The sequence below is a fragment of the Pholcus phalangioides genome, unplaced genomic scaffold (assembly GCF_987345545.1).
Source record: "Pholcus phalangioides strain wild (caught in Gottingen) unplaced genomic scaffold, Ppha-v1.0 ptg000017l_1, whole genome shotgun sequence".
NCBI lineage: Eukaryota > Metazoa > Arthropoda > Arachnida > Araneae > Pholcidae > Pholcus > Pholcus phalangioides.
In genome coordinates, this window is record NW_028301610.1 from 45,039,260 (window position 1) to 45,065,896 (window position 26,637).

Sequence of the window (26,637 nt, forward strand, 5' to 3'; positions counted from 1 at the left end):
AAAATAACTCTTTATGTTATCATGATGTGTTATCTATATCATCTCAAATAATTATCATTCTTGACAAAACCATTGGGCCTTGATTCATTTAATGTATTTCACTTCTGGAAAAGAAATAAAAATTATAAATATTCTTATTTGTGTGATATGATACTCAAAAATTAATTTAAAACATATATTTTTTTATATTGTCACATTAATCCGTAATATGTAAGTGTAATTTGTACTTACTTTTCACATCGAAATGAAAGTCACTCTTATTAAAATTACAAGAGTATTGGTTTTGGAAAATAAAAGCAAGAAACGTATATCGAAATGTATATTCGTATAAATGTTTGACCTACAGCTGGTCTGTTGGAACCAGTTGCTTTTGTAAGCCCCAGTAACTATTTGCACAGAAGTATATGATATTTTTAAACCAAGTCCATTCAATGATGGACATTTAATAATGTCCGCGCATAATGAAACGAACATCTCATTTTGCTAAAAATCAATCCTTGAGTTATTAATGATAATTATTATTCAAATTTTATAAGAAATGTAATGGGTATATAAAAGAACCTTTGAGGCAAGTTTACATACCACATGAATGAAGAGAAAAAATCCAGAACATTCTTCTAAATTTCATGTTCTTCCGCTGAAAAACAAAATCGAATAGATTAAACAATGATTATCTTGTGCATAAATTGATGGATCACTGAATCACTAGTAAAAATCGAACTAGCATATTATTTAAAATCTGATACGAAATTTTATAAATCCACGTGTTGATAATTTTTGGGAGAGCACGCCTATATTAATCAAGATAACTTAATAACTTGAGTAGAAAAGCAGTTTCTTTTATGATACTCAGAAAACGTATCGTTAGGCAAAGTTTACCTACTCTGCCATATCTATTATATAAATACAAAGACCTTTATAGGATAAGATCCTGAGACCGAATATCCTTTTAAATGATATTTAAATAAACTCGTATTTGAAATTTAGCATTTTTATAGGATGATATAGGCCTATAAACCCCTTCCCCTTTTGTCTTCCTTGTATTTTTTAAAACAATAATGTATATTTATAAATATACCATAGTTCTTTGTAAACACACTAAAAAAACCATTTTAAACAATATTAGTTATCAAGTCTAATGAAAATCCACATAAGCTCTATATCAAATAATGCACAATAAATATAAAAACAATTTCGATCGATATGGATATTTTATTAGTTCAGCATGATGAATGTTTTTATGATTTGTGTGTTCGACTGCGTTTTAAACGTTTTAAACGTATGCGTTTTGGAAGAAAATATAGATTTTTTTGTTGTTTTTTATCTTTTATGAAAACTACATTTCTTACGGTTCAAAAACATGCCTTGTTTTGTTTATATAACGCTTAGAATCAAAGTTACGCCCACTTTAATATAGCGTTTTTACCTCAAGTAATCTGTGAATAAAAACTTTAAAAGCGTTTTATACGAAGAAAGCTATTTCTGACATTCTACTTGAGTTTGAAACATTATTTCTGAAAATATATTCATTATGTATTTATTTATGCAATATTGTTGGCCATTCAAGACCTATACAAGAGGACGCGGTAGATTTGTTCACATATGCTTTATAACATTAGACAAGAAATCAGAGATCGTGGGGGAGTTAACAATAGTAGAGGGGAGCTTGTTCCATTCAACTATGGTATTGGGAAAGAAACTGAATTTAAAACTATCTGTAGAGGCAAAAATAGGATTTAATTATTGGGGCGGTCAAGTCTATTTGAAACATAGGAAGGCTTAGTCAGAATACCGGACGTGTCGAAATTTAAATGGCCATGAATAATCTTGTAAAGCATGGCTAAACGGGAAGTAAGTCGGTGAGTAGCGAGTGGGTGGAGATTAAGTTCCAGTTAAATGATAAAATTTGTAATGATATTATATATTTTTAAAGTTATGAACCCCAAAGTCTAAGATCTATCACTTGCATTTGTGTAATCACAGATTTTATACACGATATGCACAAAGAAATGTCAAAAAATTCACACGTACATTAACAGATTAACTTATAAGCATACCATATATTCCTTTATATTTTGATTCACAACCTGCATCGTCACTATCTGAATGTAGTGTGAAAATAGCAAAACATTTCATTCATAGAATTTTTGCAATCGTGTTTCGAATATTACACGAATTTTGCTTAAAATTTAACATAAAGATGGCATTTTCATAGAAAATAACATACGTAATCCGAAATTTATTAGTGTTTTCACCATTTTGAGAAACTTTCTATCGGAAAATGATATAGTCAAGAGCACACTCCAGTACCATTTTATACAAAAGTGCTAAGAGAAAGGCAGTCGGATACCTTAATCATTCCAGAAAAATATCGATGGGAAGCATTTCAATAAATTTCATAGAGCATGATATAGGCCATCATTTTTCTAATTCTGTATTATCTAAAATATTATTTTAGTATGTAGATTAAATATGATTGAATTGTTGAAATTGCTGATAATTCTACGCGGTTTCATCCTGGAAGAAGGATTTCATGCAAGACTCGATCCACATTCCTAGACGAAAAGATGCTTGGATTTTAATGATTTTATGTTTAGGTCGTAAAATAATATTTTGTGTATATGCTGGTGATGATGATGATTTCTTGTGATTTTCTCAAGAAAACGTGAACGAAACTCTAAAGTTTCTATTCGCCATCTTGGCGCTTCGTGTTTTTTTTTCTCTCTCTCAGAAATGCACTTTCAACTGCCCTTTCTAGAACCTTCCCAGTTGTCTGTATCGATTCCCTGCAATGACGTCACATTTTGGCGCAAAGGCGTGACAACGCATCTTATTACAAGTCTGGGATTAAATTGCAGGAGCCGCGAGGGCACCCCCAGCAAAAGTGTTAATAATTTAAAGGAGGGTTTACGTGCTGTAATATAAGGAATCGCCGATGTGTCTAATCAGTTGTGTATCAGTGTGTTACGGTCTTGTTTATTGCAAATTGCTACGTGGTAGCTGTCACCGTTTATGGAAATATAGTAACTTCATGGGTTTGCTTCCAATTCCCTTGTCAGGAACACGAACACCAACATAAAAAAAAGAGAATTTCCTAGGGGAAATCAATTTATTTATTAAAGAATATTATTTCTAAAAATTATTCAGAATAAGTTTTCGATTCAAGAAATTACTTTGGAAATTATGAAAACTTCTATATCACTAGTAACGTGTTAACTATTTTTGTTAACTTCTATGATATTAACCAGATATTAACATGGAAGAACTTGAAACTCAAATCAAATCCTATGGTTTCAACAATAAAATAAATAGTGATAATTGATAAAATAAACCTTTTTTGACTGGTGGAGCCCTTTCTGGTATATAATTTCTATGGCAGAGCCCGCAGGCCTATTTTTTATTTCTTCATCAAAGTTACTAATTCATTTTTATTACTCAAAAATGTTTATAATTATTTTTTTATAATTTACTGGGGTTTTTTTTTAATATTTTTCTCGAGTGGCCGTGGAGCACTCATTGAGAACCGTTGTTTTAGACCTTTAACCGGCATTAGCAGAAATAGCTAAACCCCTTGTAAAATGCCATATATATATTTTTTATGAAGATGGCTCTCTTCCGATTTCCATCAGGTGTAAATTAAGGAGGCATAGAAAAAGGATTTCTATTGAGAAATCAGCTTTACAAAATACCTGGGCTTATCACTGCTAAAATAAAAGGCTTTTAAGAAGACGAGATATCTCGTCAATGCCGGTGAAAGAGTTAAATAATCAATAAATTTCATGGAATTTCTATCCAATTTCCATATTTACTCACAGATAGTCCATTTATCATCATAAATACATACATTCTAGTGAGAATAATTGTTTTTTAATCGCAGTATGGATGTCAGAGATCCAACACACAAGTTAACCGACTCTACGGTAGACAAACTAACTCTAAAAAACACAGGCCTATGACATTTAGTTTTCAATTCAGGAAATTTTTTTTGAAAGTTATGAAAATTTCTATATCAACTAGTAACGTGTTTACTATTTTTGTGAAGTTCTATGTTCTCTTTCACAGAAGAACTTGCAAATCGGAACAAGTCGTATTGAGTTGAACAATAAAATTATTTTTGCGATCATTTTTTTAACCCTCTAACCAACCCATAGTTTCCCAAACTTTTTCCTCTCATCGCCCCCAACTCAAGCGTACCCATAGGATCTTATGTTGTACCCGTAGCTTCAATCGCTCCCCTGGACATCTCCATCGCCCACCAGGGGGCGATATTGCCCACTTTGGGAAACACTGCTCTAACCGGTATAGCGAAAATCACTAAGCCCCTTGTAAAATGTCATATGATTTTTTTATGAAGAAAGCTTTCTTCTGACTTTCATCAGGTGCAAAAGTGAAGGGTTCGATTGAAAAGAAAATCAGCTTCACAAATTGTCTGGGCTTGTCATTGCTAAAATAAAAGACTTAAGAAGGCGAGATATCTCGTCAGTGCCGGTGAGAGAGTTACATAATCAATACACTTCATGGAATTTCTCTCCAATTTCCATCTTTAATCCCAGATAATCAATCCATCATCGTAAATATACAGATTCTAGTGAGAATAATTGTTTTTGAATCGCAGTGCGGATGTCAGAGATCCAGCATACAAGCTAACCGACTCAACACCAGACAAACTAACGTAAGAAATTTGATGGAATGAGAGGCTGTTACCTATTTATTTCCACTAACTCTAAAAAAACACAGGCCTATGACATTTAGTATGCTCAAACGTTGAAGTTAATGACTTGTATTTCTTTTTTCGTTCCTTTTCTCCCTTTATTTTTCTAGCTGCATTAAATGAGACACTAGAGGCGCTATACAGGAATGTTACGCTTTCAAAGCATAATTTTTTTCCTCCTTGTAGAAGTTCTTGGAAAGACGCCATTCATTGCACTGTCTGCAGTTAAATCTGTAACACAACTCTTATTAGAACATGAGGGTTAAAATAGTAAAGAAGAAGAGAGTAAGAGGAAAAAGCTTCGCTCTCCAATTCTTCAATGTTTTCTTCTTATTTTCTTTTAAGAAAGGAGTGAGAAGAAAAAAAAAACGCTTGGAGACACGTCCCTATATTTACTCAAAACCGTTATGACTCTCGAAAATAGATTAGAAAAACATCGCCACACAGCAGACCATCATTATATGTTTTTCCTCAGCAAACCTCCTTGTGCACTGATTCAACATCAGGCGCGGTTATGGTACATAATACTAAAAATATCAAGTCTGTCGCTTTGAGTTTCTATCGCTGGAAAAGAAAGTATTTAATGTCTACCTGAGTAAGCTACTTCCATAATTCACGCAAAAGTGCAAATCTTAGCAGAAACTTGGAAAAAAATTTAATCCATTCTGCTCTGCAGATTAGTGTTATTGAACGACTTACTATGTAAGAATTGTGCGATAGACATAAAGTTATTTAAAAATTTTATCAAATAACTTTAAAAAATTCTTATTTTGTTGAATGATATTCTCATTTATATGAATTTAAATAATTTTCTAATTGACCCTCTTTGATTCTGAATAATAATTTTTGATTAGATCTTTCAATTGTTTATGAGAATTTTATCAAATGGTTCTCTCGATTTTGAGTAATATTTTTAATTGGATTTTCTCTTGATTTTGAATAATCATTTTTTGATTAGTAAGTCTACTTTCGATTTTAAGTAATCCTTTTTGATTAGTACTTTTGATTTAAAAAAAAATTAACCATTGTAATAAAAACTCGTTAAGATACGAATTCTGTGTTCGTATTAACCAACAAAACCGCAATTTGATAGAATCCAACGAGAAAAATGTTTAATTTATATTAGGCATTTATTTAGAATCACAGAGTTTGTTTTAACCATTTATCTACAGCATTGTGAAAAAATGGTATAATTAAATTTTTTTGTGTAGGTCATTTTAGTTCAGCCTAAAAACTAAAAATAATATATTTTTTTTCAAAAAAATTATTTAGTAGGCTATAATGAATTAATCAATCTAGTGCACTATAGGCTACGCTTACAAAAAAAATAAAAAATACCAATTCAAATATGGTGAACAATACAGTTGCATGAATATTTATTTATTTTACCACCAAAGAAAACCATTATTCATTTCTAAGAGAACATTTTATGGGAAGCAGTGTATTATACTGCATTCCACAAAGGTGTAATGAAGTAAACACTTTTACAGGGGCGAAACATGTAAATAAATTTTATTAATAAAATATTGAAAAAAACTAGTTATATATCCCACACCCCTGTGCTGCAATCGTAAAGTAGTTATACAGCCTTTTTTTTATACTGTATTTCAAAATACCAACACCCAACAACGTATGGAAGGCATGGTAAGGGGGTTGAAAATAAAGAAGTACTTTAAAGTACCATCAGTAGTCAAAGGGTTAAAGAGGTTCGACTGTGTTATATCGCAGATAAAATATATTCCTCATATATCATGAATAACGATATAAAATATGTATTGTGTTATACCGTCAAAATTTAAAATTGTAAGAATTAAGAAATGTGTAAATTCTGTTTTTTTATTGAATTTAATAAAAAAAATAATTAAAAAATCTTTCCGCAATTTTTTTCTCCTTAAAAATTTTCAATTCTATTACGGAAAAAAATTATTTAGAGGAACCATTTTTTTTTTGTGCTTTTCAGGAATTTATAAAGAATTTCTCTGAGAAAACAAATACGGTTGCATTTCTAAAGTTTTATAAAATAACTTTTTTTTCTGAAACTTTTATAGTGTAATACCGGCCTAAGAAAATGAATTTCGTCGTTGGAGCCTCGAGTGACGAATGGAATGAAAAAACAAAAAAAGGAGAGGAAACAATATAATTTCATTCATGTGTTAGGCAAAATTTCGAATCAAGGAAGTCCGTTTTAGGCCGGGATTACACTATAAAAGATTTATAAAAGCTCTTTTATAAAACTTGAAAAATGCAACCAATTGTCGTATCGGTTACATTCAAGCGAATGTAAGCAAATGGTGTATTGGTTGTTTTCTTCGAGTTTTGCAGAAGATCTTTTATCAAACTTTTATAGTGTAATTCCAACCTTAAAGAGGTTCGACTGTATAATGGACCATATTGCCCCCCCCCCTTTTATCCAGGGCACCCTACCCTCATCCAGGAGTGACGTCCTTTTTACTTGTTGAATTAAACTTCGTCAAAAACTAAAAATTTATAATGAGCAAAAATTTTATAAAGGTTGATCTCGACTCCTGGGCCAGAAGAGGATCCCGGAGGGGGGGGGGATGTTCATCCTTTCCAAGAATTTAAATAGAAAAAATTGGTCTGTTTCGTAAGATAGCGGCGATCTAACGAACCTACACAAAAAATCGTCCCCTCCCGAGATATTACCCTGAACCTGTGTCTACCCTGGGCTGGAGTTCTGCTAGCTTCTTTTTTTTGGGGGGTTACATTCAGGGCAGTCCCGACATCAGAAGTACCGGGGCAAAGCGGTGTTGTTGGAGCCCATACTTAGCAGGAAGTAACAGTTAATATATTTGCCTAATTATAAACATCATAGTACCATACCAAATCTCATCGTGTAGGGCATCTATGAGCATGAGACCAAGGGTCATGCCCAGATGGGTACATGCATTGAGAAGGTCCGTGTTCTATGAGACTCTCTGCTGGATTCTGAAAGTAGTCAGATTTTTTATCACCATACCTCATTTGAACGCTTTATTTCTTCACAGCTCTCTATGGCCACTAAATACTTTTCACGGCTCCCCTATGACCTCATTTTCACCCGTGGTCCCCTTAGAATATTCCATGACCGCAAGAATTAGTACTCAGAATCCCAGGATTGAGAACCACTTGTAATGTGTGTGATCTATACTATAATTCACACATCACTTTTCTTTCATCCTGAAAGAACAAATTAACCGATTGACATGAAATTTTTTTGCATTTGATTTGCAATTGTAGCAATAAATGAATGAATGAGATACGCTTGATAAAAATCCCATAACAATTTTTTCACCATGAAAATTTTTAAATTGTGTTATGCAAAAAAAAATATTTTACAGGAACCATATTTTATTTTTTATTTTATTTTTTGTGTTTTTCAGGAATTTGTCAAGAATTTTCCTAAGAAAATAAATGTCATCGTCGGAGCCTCGAGTGACGAAAGGGTTAAAACGGCAAGAAAAAGGCAAGAGAAGAAAAGGAGAGAAACAATATAAAACAGCGAGAGACAGAGATACACACAAGGTAGAAACAGAAACCGATATGAACTCGATGTAAGAAGGGTAACGGCCATTTTGATGACGCTCAGGAGGAGAAGATGGCCGATGGAGATGAAGAAGAAGAAGAGCAAGAAGACGCATGAGAGAGAGGAATGTGAGAGAAAGAGAGGAATAACATGGCACACACACACACACATGCTCTCACACATGCAATGCACTGAATATCCCTTTAGCTTCATCTTCCAATCGTCGAATGGCATTCTAAGTGGGAAGAAATGACGTCACTTGGATCGATACTGCAGCAAGGAAGCCAAACGCTTCCAACATTCCAGAAATTTCAATATCCATACCCGTTTTTTTGACATTCTTCCCCTTAACATTAAAATTATTCTTTCTAAACCATTTCCAAGATTTTATCGTTTGTTTTCAAAATAAAATATATCAATAAACATTAAAATTTTATTTTATACATTAATTTTATTTTACGTTTATACATTAATTTTATTTTACGTTTATACATTAATTTTATTTCAATTTTACACATTAATTTTATTTCAATTTTACACATTAATTTTATTTCAATTTTACACATTAATTTTATTTCAATTTTACACATTAATTTTATTTCAATTTTACACATTAATTTTATTTCAATTTTACACATTAATTTTATTTCAATTTTACACATTAATTTTATTTCAATTTTACACATTAATTTTATTTCAATTTTACACATTAATTTTATTTCAATTTTACACATTAATTTTATTTCAATTTTACACATTAATTTTATTTCAATTTTACACATTAATTTTATTTCAATTTTACACATTAATTTTATTTCAATTTTACACATTACTTTCATTTCAATTTTACACATTAATTTTATTTCATTTTACACATTGAATTCATTTCGTTTTACACATTTATTTTATTTTCAACATTAATTTAATTTGACTAATTAATTTGCAATCTTGTTAATTGCATTTTTAATTGGGTTGCTGTATTTTTGAAATATATGACATCCATATTTTTATGGGCATCTTTTTATCAGCCACCTCGTTGGGCATGTTGCCTGTTGTGGCGTTGTATTTGTATTTGTATAATTTTTTACACATAATTGTATTTTATTTTTTACACATAATTGTATTTTATTTTTTACACATAATTTATTTTATTTTTTACACGTTAATTTTACTTTATTATCGGATTATTTAATTTATTTAATACTCCATAAATAAAAATAATTGAATAATAATACTTCATTATGTATTCTGTTATTTATAATTACTAACTTTATTATAAAAGCTATTTTCCGAAGCAGATTTTCAAGAACCCTCGATAAAAGCGACGTACTACTTAAATATTAATAAGTTATTGTGTAAATTATATTCAGAAAAATTTGAATTTTCGTTAAAATATATTTTAGAATCATATTTTTGTGTGTGTGGAATTGTGTATATTACATCACGACAGATATTCTGTTTAAAAATAAATTTAATATTTATTAGATTGTTCTCGATCGACTGTTTGTAATTTTAAGAATCGTAAATAGTCTATAAGGATCGCAATAGTCGACCGCATAGACTTGTCCAAATAAGTTTTTAATATTGTTTGTAACTTTAAGGATAGTAAATAGTCTATAACATAGTTCCCCAAACTTTATGTTACACATCGCCCCCTTATTCAGAAATTTTTTCTCTCATCTCCCTCCCAACTCAAGCGAATCCATAGGATCCTATGTTATACGCGTAGTTTCTATTCGCCCCCCCCCGGACGATTCCATCGCCCACCAGGGGGCGATATTACCCACTTTGAGAAACACTGGTCTATAATGATCATAACAGTCGATCATATAAATGAACAAATTTGATATTTATTATTGTTACCGATCCACTGTTTGTGATTTTAAATAGACCGTAATAATCGATGGTATATAGTATCTCATCAAAGTATTTAAGATATTTGAATTATTTTGATATTCTTTTACAATAAACATATTTCTGTGAAATCGTGTACATTGCATCACGACACACATTCCGTTCAAAAACAAATTTGGTATTTATCATTATTATCGATCCACTGTTTGTAATTTTAAGGATCGTCCCTTGAACGAAGAGAAAAGGAGAAATCCCTTGAAATAAGAAAAAAAAATAAGAGAAGAGAAGCTGGAAGGAAACGAGCTGCAGCAGCACCGTGAAAGTTATATATTTCTTAAATGCTTTACGGGGCCATAAGTTACTCCGCTTTTCTCATAGCTTCTCCGTTATGGCCCCCTCTGCAGAAATAAAAGGAATGAAGTTTTGCTTCGACTTGGAAACGCTATCCCGTACCAGTTAAAAAAAAAGAAAAATTTAAAATTTCTTTTCCGAAAAATTTACAACTTTTCCAATTTGTCCAAGCGGAATAAGCGATCTTTTGGAATAGCTAATCGTATTCATTCAACGGAAAAGAAATTTTCAAACTTTTACGTGCCAAAGAGTTATTGTCTAAGAAATGTTTTCTTAGATATATTATAAGAAAGAGAAATAACACACAAAAAGAATAGTCCATATAGAATTTTCACGCTCGCTGCTGGTGATAATAATTAATACAGGGTGTTCCATATAATTGAAGGGATTTTAAAAAATCATAGAAACTCTCTCGACAAATCGGCGTACAGAGTTTCAGTTTGTACCCATACAATTTTAACTAATTTTGTTTCTTATGTCAGGGTGTTTTCGAATCTTTCGGCGTGTCTGAGAGCTCAACCCGCATTCCGGTCATCGATTGGATGACTTCTTATGATTTTTTTAAATCCGTCCAAATTTATGGGACACCCTGTAGGCCTATAAGTTTGTGTTTATGAGGTAGATTTTTCCAATCAGCTTCTTAAACAAGTGTAACGTGGCACTTTTTAGGGCGCAGTTGCACCAAGTCTAAGTGTCCCGGTAATTTAGGCACATAACTTATATGAAAGTCTAATCTAAAGCCTAGTGGGCCGTGAATGCAAATATAACTCCGTTATCTCTGGTGTATAGTAGGCTATAGTTACTATATAGTATTTACTATAGTAGGATATAGTTAGTTTTCACGTCTGTGAATGTTATAAAGCAAAATATCTGCTGTCAATTTTTGTGTTGAATTTTATTATAGTTTTATTTATTTTCTCTCACTATAACAGAAAGAAAACAAAAATCTGCGAATTATGTATGGTGAATGATATCCATGGCACCAGAGATGATTCATCCTGATACTTATGAATGGGGTATTTCTTATACTGTATTTTCATTATACATGGATACATGGCGTTTCCTCCAATGTCTTAAGAAACAGGTACTAAATTATCTATAGTTATACATAATTCTTCTTTCATAAGAAAAATACGTATCGATTACACCTTCCAAAGTAGTGGCTTTCAGAAAGAGGTCCACAGTTTGAATTTGAAAATTTTACGACGCCACAGACAATAAATATGAACATCGTTAAATGTTGTTAGTTTTCTACGTATATACTAAAATCAAAGATAAACACGCTGAGAAAGGACTAATGCAGGGGTCCTATACATCAGTGGTTTTCAACCAGGGGCTGTGGCGAATTAAAGTCGGTGGAGACCCCATGCGCAAAAGAAAATATTGGGCCCCTTAAATTAGAAAAAGTGTGAAGTTTGGGTTTTTTGGGGCCCTTTTCGAAGTCGGGGTCCCAGGTGTGCTCCCGGTGCGCCCGCCGTTAAATCCGCCTCTGACCAGGGGGGCCATATGGCGGTCATAGGATATTCTTTTTTATTAATTAATTTTAGATTTTTTCTTAATTTTCTTAATTTTTCTTTAATTAAAACAAATTGCAAGATATAAATACAAAATGTAGTACAATATACAAATACAAACATAAATTACACAAGACGACGACACAAGATACACACATATACCTATTACATGCACTATGTAGCCCCAAGGGACGGTAAGATCCTTCCAGCAGGCCTCTATATGATTTTTTTTAAATTTTTTTCCCCTTCAGCAACAGTTCTTTTACACATTAGATGTATTTTACTATATTTAACATGCGTGGACAATAATTGATTTCAAATCACTGTATTTATATCTGTGTTTTTGATCACATTAAAGATATATTATATTCTATATTTATAATACTATTTATGTGATTATTAGTGTAAATGAAGTTCATTATTTTTTGAGCGATGATTCTCTATATAAGGCATAGTTTCCCAAACTCTTTGTTCATCATCCCCTTCTTTAAAACTTTTCTCTTCACATCGCTTCCCAACTCAAGCCAACCCATAGGGTCCAGTGCTTAAACAGCGCGTCCGAGTGGCGTGGTGGTAAGAAGCTCGTCTACCACCATGAAGGTTGCTGTCACGGTCCCGGGTTCTCACCCAAGGGAGGATATAGATAAGATATTCTCCTTAACGAGCTTGAGGCAACTACTGATAGACAACGCCTTCATTTCCAACCGATCTTCATTTCCATTAAATCAGTAAATAGCGATATGCCCAGAATTGGTGTTTGGTGAAGTAGTACTTAAACCCAAAGCTTCTACCTTGACCCTTCGTGCCCACTTTGAGACACGCTGTTCTAAGGGGCCCACAATGGAAGCTAAGTGGGAGAGGAACCACGAGAGGAGGTTAGAGGGGGAGGGTCCAGAGCTTTGAAAGTATGAATTCGTATGTGACGAAAGAAAATTTCTAAGTTAAATACGGGGTAGAACAACTTTCAGAATCCAGCAGAACTTTCCATAGGCCGAAGGCTATCGTAATGCATGGCCACATCTGGGTGTCGCCCGGGAGCCTAATGTCCACAGCGGGCCTATGTGGTGAGATCTGGCAATATGATTTACAAGTATCTCTGTTTGCAATCTCTGTCACCTCCAGTGAAGTGTGGGGCTCCAGAACATCAGTTTTCCCGGGGACCCATGATAGCAATTTATTGTGTAGTTTCGTTGAATCGTCCCGCATTTTATGTAATCCTCTATTTTTCCCATATAATTCCGCTCTTGGGAGAGACGATCACTCCCTTTTCTCTTCTGGATCCGTGCTTGGCCCAGGGTTCCTGAGATCGATCTTATTTATAAAATTTTTGTTCCTCACATATTTAGTTTTGATTAAATTAAATCCGATAAGAAGAAAATGTCTCGCTTCTGCTTTCATGCAGAAGCCGGGGATAAACAGGCTAAGAGAAAAAAAAATTGCAAAAGGACTAAAAGAGGTTGGGAAACACTGCTCTACGCCATTACTTTGCATCCAAGGTGTCTTAAGGGTATGCGACGCTCGGGAAACATTATATAGGCATGTATTTACTATGGCAGGAATCTTCAACCTGTCTCGGTGCTCACTGAAGCACCCAAGAGTGCTCGATGACAGTGCCTGTCCGTGAGTAAAGTGATCGATGTCCTACCTGAACCATCGAATTTGACTTACATTATGATCTCACGTTAAGTGAGTCAGATTTGCAATAATCTTCATCTGATGCTGAGCATAAACGGTGCCCGCGACTTTGTTGAGGACCCAAACGCATAATTAAAGATCAATTTTAAAAAAAAAAGCTCATAGCGCCTTTATAGAATTTTGTCACTCTCGATCACATATCAAGCACTAATTAGGCTAATTATACAGGGGCCTAGTATGATTTCAAGACCAGAAAAAACTAGATCAACATTTCCCGAAGTTGGTTGATATCGACCTTTTGGGAACAGTGCCTGTTTCTTGCATAGGCAAACTGGGTACGTGCCTAGAGCCAACAAATTTTCATGGCTCCGAAATTGGCTGCCTTCTGCATTATATATATACAGGGTCTTTTATAATTAAAGTTCTACATAGAAATGGCCATAAAAGGAAAACTACTGGACAAAATGTTATCAAACTTGGTAGGTCATGGGATTCTATTTTCCGCAAAAAATGTTCAAAAACTCATCACCAGCGTGGAATGGCACTGTATGCAATATTAGTGAACGAAAGAAGACATGAAGACATTTAAAATGTTTATAACAGTTTCTGAAACGAAACTGTGGTGTTTTGGCGGAATTGAAAAATGCGATACATCGACATGTCCGTAACATTCCTCCTGCTATGCTAAGAGCTAATGTTGAAAACGAAGAAATGCGATTTAACTTGCTTTCAGAAAATGGTGGACGCCACATTGAACATGCTTTGTAACACGTTTTAGAAACGATTAAAAACATTTTAAACCGATATCTTCATGTCTTATTTCGTTTAACAATATTGCACACAGCGCCATTCCTCTCTGGTGGTGAGTTTTTGAATTTTTTTTTTTTGCGAAAAATTGAATCCTATGACCTCCTGTAAACTATTACCAGGTTTGATAACATTTTGTCCAGTAGTTTTTCTTTTATGGCTATTTCAAAGTGGTACTTTAATTATAAAGACCCGAATGTATAGACACGAGCCCATACTCCTTCCCTGCATACGCCTCTGTTTCATCGAACAATATACTCATGCTAGAAGCATGAATGTGCAATGTTTTTGGAAAAAAGAACGCGGGAAATGACGTTTCCAAATACAAATACAACGCCACAACAGGCAAATTGCCCAACGAGGTGGCTGACTTAAGAACATCATGGATCCCCGACCCATTTTTTGGAGGCCCTACCTACTACTGCTACACTACACATGCACCCCCCCCCCCCCGCGGAACCCCCCAACGAACCCCCAACGAATCGGTACATGCGGGAATGTGCGTGTACGTGTAGTGCAACCTGACGTAAAGTTTGTTTCTGTGTAATGCTTGTTATGTGTAGTACTGTCATCTGCCCCCAGTTTTTCTAACTATGAGTGAAGTGTTATGGTTGAATGTAGTGTGTATAGTAGTAGTGTGTATAGTAGTAGTGTGTATAGAATGTAGTGTGTAGAGTGTATGGTTGAGTGTATGGTTTACTCTACCCATGTTACTCTATGGAAGTTATTTTCCTAAATGTTTTGAAGCGTGTTTCAGTAGGGATACACATTCGAGTTTTAGGCAAATCTTAGATTGCAAAATAAGGTATCCAACCAGCTGGTTTTGTAGATTCGTGCTTTTAGCACGAGGGGGACGATATATCGACGGCCTGGTTCAAAAAGGCAACAACTCGAAATTCTACAGGGTGTCTCAGCATCAGGCTTAAAGACTTCTAGCAGGGGTAGGGTACACCTTGATGACTCGGAATCACATAGCATTGCTGGGTCGGAAATGTTTTCCTGACGCGTTAGATGGCGTTGTACGAGAGCGATGGTTCCCGGCGTTTAGTGCCTTTTTTGGCCTGCTCGATCGCCGGATCTATCATGCCTTCATTATTTCTTTCGGAGTCCCCAGACTGCTGGTATATCAAAACATGACAGGGGTAGGACCAGAGCAGTAACTAGGATTTCTACCGCATGGAGCAAACACTTTTTTGCCTCCCCCGCAACTTTAAAATTCGATAATTTTATAACAGTGTTCTTTGTTCCCACCTAAAATTGCCACCCCCTAAATTTTGCCGTCCGGGGAAGTTGCCACCCCCACCCCCGCCAGTTACGGCCCTGGTATGACTAACACCATCTATAGCAGAAGGCCTCCGCGCTAAGCTCGTGACGTCACTGCAGAAGTTATTTCACTTATGGGGTAATTGGATATACTGCAAAAAAGGTAAAGATAACGTATGCGTCGGCCTGCTATATCCAATGGCTACAGGTGAAATAACTTCTTCAGTGACGTCACGAGCTTGGCGGAGGCCTTCTGCTATAAATGGTGTTGGTATGACACCCCTGTTCACTCACGGAGGTGCCTGCATTGCAGGGAAGTCCAATACATGCGAGACCTGCATTGCAGCTCGTGGATGACACATTAAACAATTTTAACGTCTGTTACTTTTTTCGAAGCACATTTATTATTAATCCTTTCAGCGGTTTTTAAAATTTTCCTGATCCGCATTATAACTGACACATTAGAAATAAAAGTGTGTTAAGAACCAAGATATTTCGGGATGATCGAAATGAAGCAGATCAAATTTGACGAGATATCTCGGGATTGCTCTGTAATGGTTAAAACACGTGTTCACTTACGTGGTGTATCAGGGAAGCATTTTCAACCATGCATTGCTATGGGATTCCGAGTCGTCTAGGCATACTCTACCCCTTGAAGTAGTTTGTAAACCTGACGCTGAGACACCCTGTATGTTTTGAGATATCTGCACCTTAAATATTCACTTTGTATGGAACTGGACAAGAATCAACTCAAATGTAATTACAGTAGGGAACGTATAATCAGAGTTGGGAGTTGTTGCTGTTTTGCAATATGTAGAGGCATTTTCCACCGTTCCCATGGTATGCATTACTCAAAAATGGAATTTACGGAGTTGTTGGCTTTTTAAAGTAGGCCGTCGATATAAGGGGCCCCTAAAACAATCATATTTACCCAGGACATGAACTTATGAGAAAAAGACTCTGTTTGGGGATGCTGGGACGGACCGAGAAGAGAGTGATGTTACATTTTAACGTCCACAAATGCAATACACATTGTAATTTGGGACGGCAATAGTGTCAAGAAGATTTTGCCTATCCAGAGACGGCCAATTCTGGGCTACTAAGGAATCGGCCGCAACAGCCAATATTTTTAAATAAAATTTTTATTATATTTCCTGAGTATAAATCTGAAATATCCTCCGTATTTTAAACATTTTCAGAGGAATTAAAGAACTACATATTTACATTTTGTCGTGATTATGAAAACAAATGAATTTAAAAAAAAATCTAAGAAATATAAGGAGGTAAGAAAGGTAAGAAATATAAGCATAGATGTACGTTTAACTAACAGTTTAATGGAGCGCATGTCAGGTAACTGGGGGAGAGGGGAAATAGTTATTAATTTTCTGGAGTGGGAAATCTTTTTATAATTTCTCAGTAACCAAGGTGGTCCTTGAATAAGTGCTGCATCGATTTGTGTCAGCAGTGACGTTTTCTCATTGGATGGACCAACAGGGCCCTGTTCCAACATGGCGCACCGCAAACTACTGAATAATCTTATTAATTCTGAATTTTCATTAATTGTGGAATTAACTCTGAAATTTCATCGCCATTCTTATTCTCACTAATTTTTTTTTCAAAAACATGCTCATAGTTTTGTGTTAGTAGTTTTCAACGCGTTTCTGTAAATTCTGTAATTATTAATGCCTTCTGGATGCCGCGCGCCGTGACTCCCCTTAATCTTAGTAAAACCTCAGTACACAACGATACTTGGAATAACGATAAATCCCCCCCCCCCCTACATTGTGGAGTCTACAACGATATTTATTTTTGGTCTGATGGATATCGTTATGTCAAGATTTCCCTGTACATAGTTTCCGATTTTACTCCCTTAAATGTAACACCTGACTAAAATGTATATACCAAGGTATAAAAACATATCTACATATGAGATCTATGTGTTTATCACATAACTTTTCACTTCTTAGTAATGCAGACTCCCCCACTCCCTCGCTAAGCTCCCGAGAGTTGGTATCACCCGTTTATGGAGATTGCTCAAAAGAACAAATTATACCACTGTTTAATGTTAGAAATACAATTTCGAATTAATTTTTTGCAATAATACACTATAATTTTCTATATACCTTGTGCATTAAAATTTACGTAAAAATATTATACACATGCCGAATCTATCTCTTAACCCTTTAATCGGTTTTTAAAACTTTCCTGATCCACATTATAACTGCTACATTAGAAATAAAAGCGTCTTAAGAACCCGAGATATTTCGGGATGACCGAAATAAAACAGATAAAGTTTTACGAGATGTCTCGAAATTGCCGCTGTATGGGTTAATAGATCTGGTTATCCTTTGTATTTATACTGCACTATTTTAAAATTTATTTTAGGTATACCGGGACAATACTTGAACTATATGTGAACATGTCTTCAAAAAGGTGCTCTACGGCAGTGGTTGTCAATCTGCGGTCTACGAGACAAGTTTGGTGGTACAGTCGAGCGTTCTAGAGGCCGGGTCAAAGCGTCGTATAAATGTAAAAATTGCATAACTGAAACTTCTTTGAAAATGGCTCTGCCCCGTAGATATCAAAGATAATATTAAAACAATTCAATGGTTTTAATTGCATTTTAAATTTTGTTATATAAAAAGAATAGGCTTACTAAGCAAAAAAATACCTACAGAATTTAATTTTTCGCAACCCATATAATATATTACGTAACGGATTATAATTTATACATAACATTACCGTTGCTTAAACCTCGAGCGGGCTACTTTATACTATTATTTTCAAACTTAAAAAATAACAGCGTATTTTTACACTTTTTTCAAAAGGTGTTACCGTCATTTGTTTTACTTATTGATTTCTATATCCAAGTAAAGCAGATGCATAGTGAAAGTTTTCTAAAAGAAGGCCGACACTGTACATGTGTCCTATTAGCAGACCTGCGTGCTTCGCCCGAATAGATTTCAGATTTCTTCTCTACCTTCTAAGAACGACGCTATAGACATCAGAAAAAATTCTGAAAGGGCATATGTTCGTAATTCAAACAATTTAAATCCGTTTCTTTTTTTGAAGCTCGCCTATTGAATTCTCAGAAATAAATCGTCATGCAAATGCCTACTCTAAAATAGTCATTACCGGTTCAATGTTCTTATTTTCGTATCTGTCAACAATCGCCTTAAAGTTTATGGCTTTTACAGTGACAATATGGATGAAAAACTGTTTAAGCGATGCATTTTCACAATCTAAAAAATATATGGGGATTAGATGTATGGAAATGACGCCGTTTTCCAAAGATTAGGGATTCGAATCAGAGTGAAAACGTCGAATAATTGAAGTTATGCGTCGCATAAATGAAATTTTTTTAAATTAAAATGTATGAAAAAATATATGACTGAGAAGCCAAACGTCGTATAAATGTGAGAGTTGTATAATTTCGAGACGTATAAAAACTAGGGTTCACTGTATTCGGACCGAATTTGAATCCCATGTTCGCGTGTTATGCACGTTCAGTATATAGACACACTGTATTCTAATATTCTAGACTAGTGTTTCTCAACCTTTTTTAGACCATGGCTCTCTTTGGATAACATTTTCTTCTCGTGCCTCCCTACTGTCTTATTAAAGGCACCATGCCCTCATCCAAGAGCAAAACCCTTTGTATTGATTGAATTTAATTTAGTCAAAATGAACAAAAATTTTATAAATAACATCGATCTCTTGAGTTTTGGGCAAAGCACGGATCCAGAGGAGGGGTGATCACCCCTCTCAAGAGCCGAATTATATGGGAAAATAGTTCTGTGTAAGGCTGGTATTACACTATAAAAGTTTGATAAAAATTAGTTTATAAAACTTGAAAAATCTAACCAATAAGCACATCTGTTACATTTGAATGAACTTATCTGATCCGCCTATTGGTTGCGTTTTTCAAGTTCTATAAACGAAATTTTATCAAACTTTTATAGTGTAATACTGGCCTTAAATACGGGACGATCTACACAATATAAATCCCCCTTCCGACATATCTCCTCGTGTCCGCGCGTACCCTGGGCTGGAGTATGGCGAGCTCCCTTCTTACGAGAGGCATGCATGGCCGTTTCAAGAGCATAGGACCTCGGGCAAAGTGATGTTCTGGGGGCCCATACTCAGCTACAAAAAACAACTTACATATTTACATGTGCTATGGACAGCTCTGGAGGCTTCTGAAAAATCAGTCACATTTTTCCCTTACTATATTTCACTTGAAAGCTTTATTTCCTCGCTGCTCTCTCCCTAATCACTAGTCTCTTCGCTGCGCCTTTCAACTGATTTTCACCCGTGGCCCCTTAGAATATCCCAGGACAACAGGGTGGGCCATATGGTCCCATTTGGAAAACCACTGTTCTAGACATCCATATTTTTTATAAGCATTTTTTTTTTTCAGCCACCTCGATGGGCGTTTTGCCTGTTGTGGACTTTGAAGTATATATTTTGTTTTTGTATATATAAATTGATTAGTCTCGTGTTACCAACATAGCATTGTAAACGAAAAAATTAAACAAGTGAAATATTTATAGATGTATCTTTAATAAGCATTTATTTATTGTAAGGATTTCTTTTTTGTATCTTTTGGAAAAAAATTAGTTGCTGCCCCGCATGATTTATAATAGAGAGTTTAATGGTCCGTAAGTTCCGGAAGGTTGGCCACCATTGCTTTATACCATACGCAAAATTTTGATATTTTTATCATTTATCCTTCTTAGACCTTCTACAGTGGATCCCGCTTATAACATTTTCCTAAAAGCCGTCATGAAAAAACGTTGTAAGCTGGAAAACGATCTAAACGGGAAATCTTAATGAGGATTGGAAATGGGACTACGAAAATAAATCGTACTAAGCAGGAAAATGTTCCAAGTGGGAACATTATAAGCGGGATCGACTGTATTCCCCTAGGGATTCAAATCCGGACTTTTCAGATCAAATGTAGGTTAAACATTTCATGTATCTAGTGGAAATTTTTCACTATTAATTGTTTAATTTTGATTTTTTATCAAAAAAATTTTTTTTTTCAAAATTCTCATTGAATTTTTTTTTTCTTTCGTAGGTTACTGAATGGCATTTTCTTATGGATATAACTGAGTCTTCATTTGGCAAGATTTCCATGCTAGGAACTGTTTCAAATAATAATTATTTTATCCTGTTCTCTAATAACTCTCGTGTTATTCAAAAACGTTTCATATATTACTATGAGAAAAACCACAATTGTATTTCACAGATGCTAAATAAAGAATTAATACTTTTATTTCGATACTCAAAAAGGGTAATGATTTATATTAGCGTTAAATTACACCTATGAATACAAATTTTCAAGAATAAATGTAAACTTTATGAATTAAAATTGCAATCCGCAGTGGAGCAAACTCGTTAATAATTATTATTGATAGAAAATAATTTTTGCATTCCGTTTTCCTATTAGAATAAGAAAGTTTGACAAGTGTTACGAGATAATATGATTGACGATCCACTTGTCGTAACAGACTAATTATTCATGTAAATAAGTAACCCCATTGAAGAGTTTTAAAAGAAATATTAAAACTGTTTTTTTCCTTTAAACGGATAATAATTTCATGCCTCCCTCACCCTTGTGGGTTCCCAGGATTTTTTAGGTCCAAGTATATATTTTAGCATAAAAAAATTAACAATAGGCCTCTTCTGGAACCGGTTGGGAAACGGAAAGACGAATAATTTAATAGGTACAGTAGTTTACAATAACTATGACTGGAAAGCAACTGTTAATTCGAAGAAATATTCTTATAATATCAAGGAATAAATTACCAAAAATAAAATTTTAAAATATCAAAACTCACCTGTGTGTTCCCCGGAAAATCTAGATTAAAAAAATGACCCAACATAGATCAAGAAATGTTAAGTTTTTACCAGAAAAATTAAAATACTTATTTTGTTATAAATTTAATTTTTTCTCCAAATACGGAAATGTTTATTATGTGATAAAAATATGAAATTTAAATCGTATTGAATATTTCATTTGTTACTCATTTTTAAATGCGTATATATCCCTGTCAGTCAATTATACTTGTAAATTTCTTATATTAATGTTGGATATAGAATGGATTCAGGATAAAAATTATAATGGAGGGGAAAAATCGTTAATAACCTCGGTTCAATCTTTGAATGAGAGTGCCGGTTCCATGAAGTATAATTTGCAAAAAGTATAATTAGTTTTTATCTAGACGATCAAATATCATTGCTAAATCTGAAAATTTAAATTGTTTTCTATTATAGGAACAATATATACAGATGTTCGTAAGCCCCATACTTTCAGCTAAATTAAGAAAAGTTGTTTCAAAAAAACGATTTCTAATTCTAAAATTTATGAGATGTCAAATGTTGCCGTGTTTGTAGTATTTTTATTAAAAAAATCATATACCACTGTGAGTGACACTGCTAGTTTCAAAATATCATAATTTTCTTCGTATAATCCACGGTTTATTCGTTAAAAACATCAGAATTTCTTAATGCAGATTATATACCACTGCACATTATGTACATATTTTTTTTCTGAGAAGTTGAAAGGGAAATAAATATTGAAAAACAAATAATTTGTGGAAAATTTTTCCCACAGCACAGGTCTATAGATAAGAACGACCGAAATTTTTTCTATAAAAATCGGGACCAAGAACCATTTTTGCAGCATGGTCCAGGTCTTTCACCACATGCTTATATCTATCTCTGCGGCTGGTCATGTTCTGGTCAAGAGGAGGAGGAGGACTAAGAACCATTTCTATTTCTTAAAAATTTGATTTTTTTATTTCATTATTTATTTTATTTTATTATTTATCAAATTGCATTATTGATAAATGAAATTTGTACAACGGATACGTATAAGCAGGCTATACTTATTATCTGATGCATATAACAGCAGGAAAGGTGCCTATATTATATCATCACACAGCACTATAAAGAAATAAATATGACTTTACGAAGATTTATATGATATGAATAGCACTTGCATAAAGATCTTTGATTCGGTTAATTTATCTTATCAAAATCGAATGTTTATGAGACCGGGAGTAACGGTTTCAAGACGAGTCATAATCAGTTATATACGTACTAGATCACAATCTCTACGTTTGCAGCTAGCTGATGATCAGATTACTTGCAATATAAACATTAAATCATAGTAGCTTTTCGACTAATTATGACTTTTAAATGAATTATGTCTTCCTCTGGAGATAAAAATATATGGGCCTATGTTACGGCCACTGAAATAGAAGTCTGGAAACGCCTGGCTAGTTCATATATTTGCCAAAACATATAGTTGAAGCCAGTAGAGCCCAGAAGTTGAGGCAAAATGTCTTCATTGCCTATTTTCAATTTTTTTTTTTTTGTGAAAATTGCTTTTTTGCATTTTTCCTATTTCGACATCATTTTATGTTTATTCGTGAATTTTAGTAACCATATTCTGTAGAACTTTGATAAGTTCAAAAGAATCTTTTTTAATCTTCACCCCTTGGTATTAATTCTTATCAGCAAGCCCCCCCCCCCCCCCCCTGTCGTAGCCCGATTTGAACGCAAATAGGCGTAAGTTCCTGAGAGACAGGAAAATATGATTAGAAGTGACTAAGAATTTTCATTTTTCAGATACATTGGCGATCAATATATATACCGGTGAAACCGCATCAAGCTATTAAGACTTATAGACGAAAGCAATCCATGTGTAAGAAAAGTTGAGAATTAATAAATCGCTTGATTTTAAAAGGGACAAAAAAAGAAAAGTTTGTTTCTCCACATTTGCTTGACAAAACATGTCTAGCTCACGCACTGCACAGCATTTTAGATGAATATCTGACCTACGACTGTCTCAATATCCCATGGTCATGGCTTACATAGGGTGAGGTAGGAGCTGACAGAGCCCTGAGGTCTATGTTTAGATTTTATTTTTGTGAATCAATGCACTGCAAACAACCATGACAAATTATTTTAGATATATGTAAAAATTATCTCCAGAATTTGGAGTGTCTTTTTTAAAAATCGATGCAAACCGATCGAATACAAAGCTCGATACTTGAAAATTTTGAAAAAAAATATACCGTTATGAGAAAAATGATTTTTAAATAATTCCGCGTGAAGACGTTATACATGTTTTGATATAATTATTCCTCAATTTTGGCTAGCACTCTATTTTGTATGTCTGAAAATTACACATTAAGTGTTCGATTAAATCAAACTTTGACCTTCAAGGACCATAAGCACTTTTTTGGCTTAGTAATATCATCTTAGCTAATAATGCAGTTGTTATTATAATGTGTTATTGAAACAGTAGATATTCAATGAGATCAGCCAATATTTTAGCCAATATTCAGACTCTTAATATCGTATCCTTTAGCTACTTTTCCTTTTTTCCATTTATTATAAATGACTTTTTAGTGCCTATTCCAGGCATTTTTAGTGTTTTTCTGATATGAAAATATCAAAATATGATATTTCATAAAACTATACGCTAAGTAGTATAATTACGTTATATGAAAAATAATGAAATATTTTCCAAATTGTCACACACATTTAGGTGATAAATTTAGGCAATTCCCACTGCTCAAATTGGACACAAAATATTTTTCAGGATAGGCCTACGGTTAAATTTGTGACCTAAAAGAAACATATAGATCAATCGTTTTCATTCCTATACAGCTCACTTCACCACTTAAACTCAATTAATTACTAATTAGATCACCGATGAAAAATAAGGATGTTAATGAATACGACAAAAAACTCTGATTATTCAATCATTATACGCAAATTAAACTTCATTACTTTCACAATGCATACATAAAAGTAAAAACCAATCTATATTTAATATACATGATAAATTACTTTAGAAATATACCCGTTAGAAAATATTCATAGTTGCATAACCAATTACCACATATTTTAATACAGAATTATTCTGGTTTTCAATAAATAATTTCAGGTTTGTACCTATATATATATAACTGCAGGAGATATTTTAAATTTTTAATAAACCTTCATCGTTATTGTAATTCTACTGTAAATGTGCATGTCATGAAATATATTTGTAATAATTAATTTTTCTCATTCTTAGGATTTCTGAAGAAAAATCTAGGGAAGTTTGAATTGGGAGATGTAGATATATAAAGAAGAGATGAATATCGATACATTATTTACAAGTTCGGAAAAATATTCATATTCAACTGAAAGGACACTTGTTTTACCATTCTGTGAAATTTGTTTTTTTCTTATAAAAATGTTTTACTTAAGCCGTTCGTGTATGTGATGTTCCAAATAAAACTTTCATATAAATTAGAAGTTCATTCCCAAATAGATTTACCAAATCCAAATAGAGTTTTTCCTCCATAGGCAAAATATATAAGCATACATAATATAATTTATTGCTATGCAAATAAATGATTTTAAGAATAATAAAATGATAAATTTGGATAATGAGATCTAACATGGTAAGGGACAATATAAATCGACAAACTTCTGGATATTGAAATTTAAAAATTGGCTAATTATCTATTACTATCAATAAAATACAATACAGTATTCCAATCAATTAATGGAATAAAAAATTTAAGTATGATAAATCTAAAACCAAAAGTGTCAGTGATTGTAAAATAAAAACGAAATTAGAGGAATTTGAGATATCAGGGTATGTTTTAAATAAATGAATAATTTTGGTGAGATTTTGTAACCACACACTTGGCAAATGTCCAAACATTTACTACTCACATATTTCTAAAAAATTAAAAATTTTCATAATATGCTTCGGATAAGTAAACAAATACATTTTCAACTGACACTTTTAAAATTGAATGTTGCATATTTTCTCAGTCGACTTCTACGAAAATCCTGCAACCTAGTTTTTAGCACACTTATTTTTATTTTATAATCATTCAATGGAATTAATTCTAAATTGTCATTTTTTTCAGATGTTGAGCCACAATTATAAAGTAACACTTTCATTTTAGTGAAATTATAATATTAAATTCTATCATTTTCAGTATTAAAGAATGATGCATGAAAGAAATATTGCCTTCCACGTCTTGAAGATGAACTCAAAGAAGATCAACAAAGTCAACAGGTTTTTCATCATAATTGTTTTGTTTTTGATTATAATTTACTTTAGGCTTTAATACTTTGTTTTTGATACATTGGAGCTTATATTTACGGTACTACTTGTGGTAGTTCAACTGTTTTTCAACACTTAAAATTTAGTTAAAATGTATAATACGTGATGGAGTACATTCCGAAATGCATTAAAAACTTTATTCATGATCTTTTAAAATCTTTTAATATCAAAAGTTTTCATTCCAACGGTACTGTTACTGGTCATTCTAAATATTTCTCACATATACCTACAAAATTATATAATTTCCGACACTGCTGGGAATACTTGGATTATTTCAAAAAGAATACTTATTTAAAGGATTACATGATCTTCATGAAATGCATCTTTTTGTTATGCGTACCTAAATGTGATCAAAATTTCGCAAAGATTTTCGCTTATTGGTTGCAAAACGGTGGTGCAATGTGAATTTGGAAAAACATGTAAAACAAATTTATTAATTCAGCCTCACCTTGCATACCATGGATTCTTTTTCGAGTGATTCGTCATATTTCAGAAGCTTGGGATGACAAAAGGATTGTTTCATATTCGTATATTTACGTACTGGGACGCTTTGCGTTGCAAAACTAGGCAAAACGCACCTTCCGCCCTCTTGCTTTAGGCAAACTCTACAGGAAAAATCTGATGCCCAACCTTTTCTTGGCCTTGAATGGTAATAAACCTGGTCTTGGGACCACATCTCATCTCATAAAATTTAGTTCGGCCAGTGTTGTCACGGCATAAAGTTGTTGATTGCCCACTCAGGATGCCTGAATCTCGAATCCTATTGGTGGATTTGTTGTTCAAGCCGCCGCCATTTTGGCTATGCCGACCAACCAGAGGAGTTCTGTCAGAG

General features: G+C 33.5%; 1 long non-coding RNA gene across 1 annotated transcript; it reads right to left on the minus strand.

Annotated features, from left to right (window-relative positions):
- LOC149073507 (uncharacterized) lies at positions 1-26,637 on the minus strand. The gene is made up of 3 exons (XR_016194456.1): positions 26,254-26,637; positions 583-637; positions 1-104 (listed from the first exon to the last, which is right to left on the minus strand). It is a non-coding gene; the product is annotated as an uncharacterized LOC149073507 (long non-coding RNA).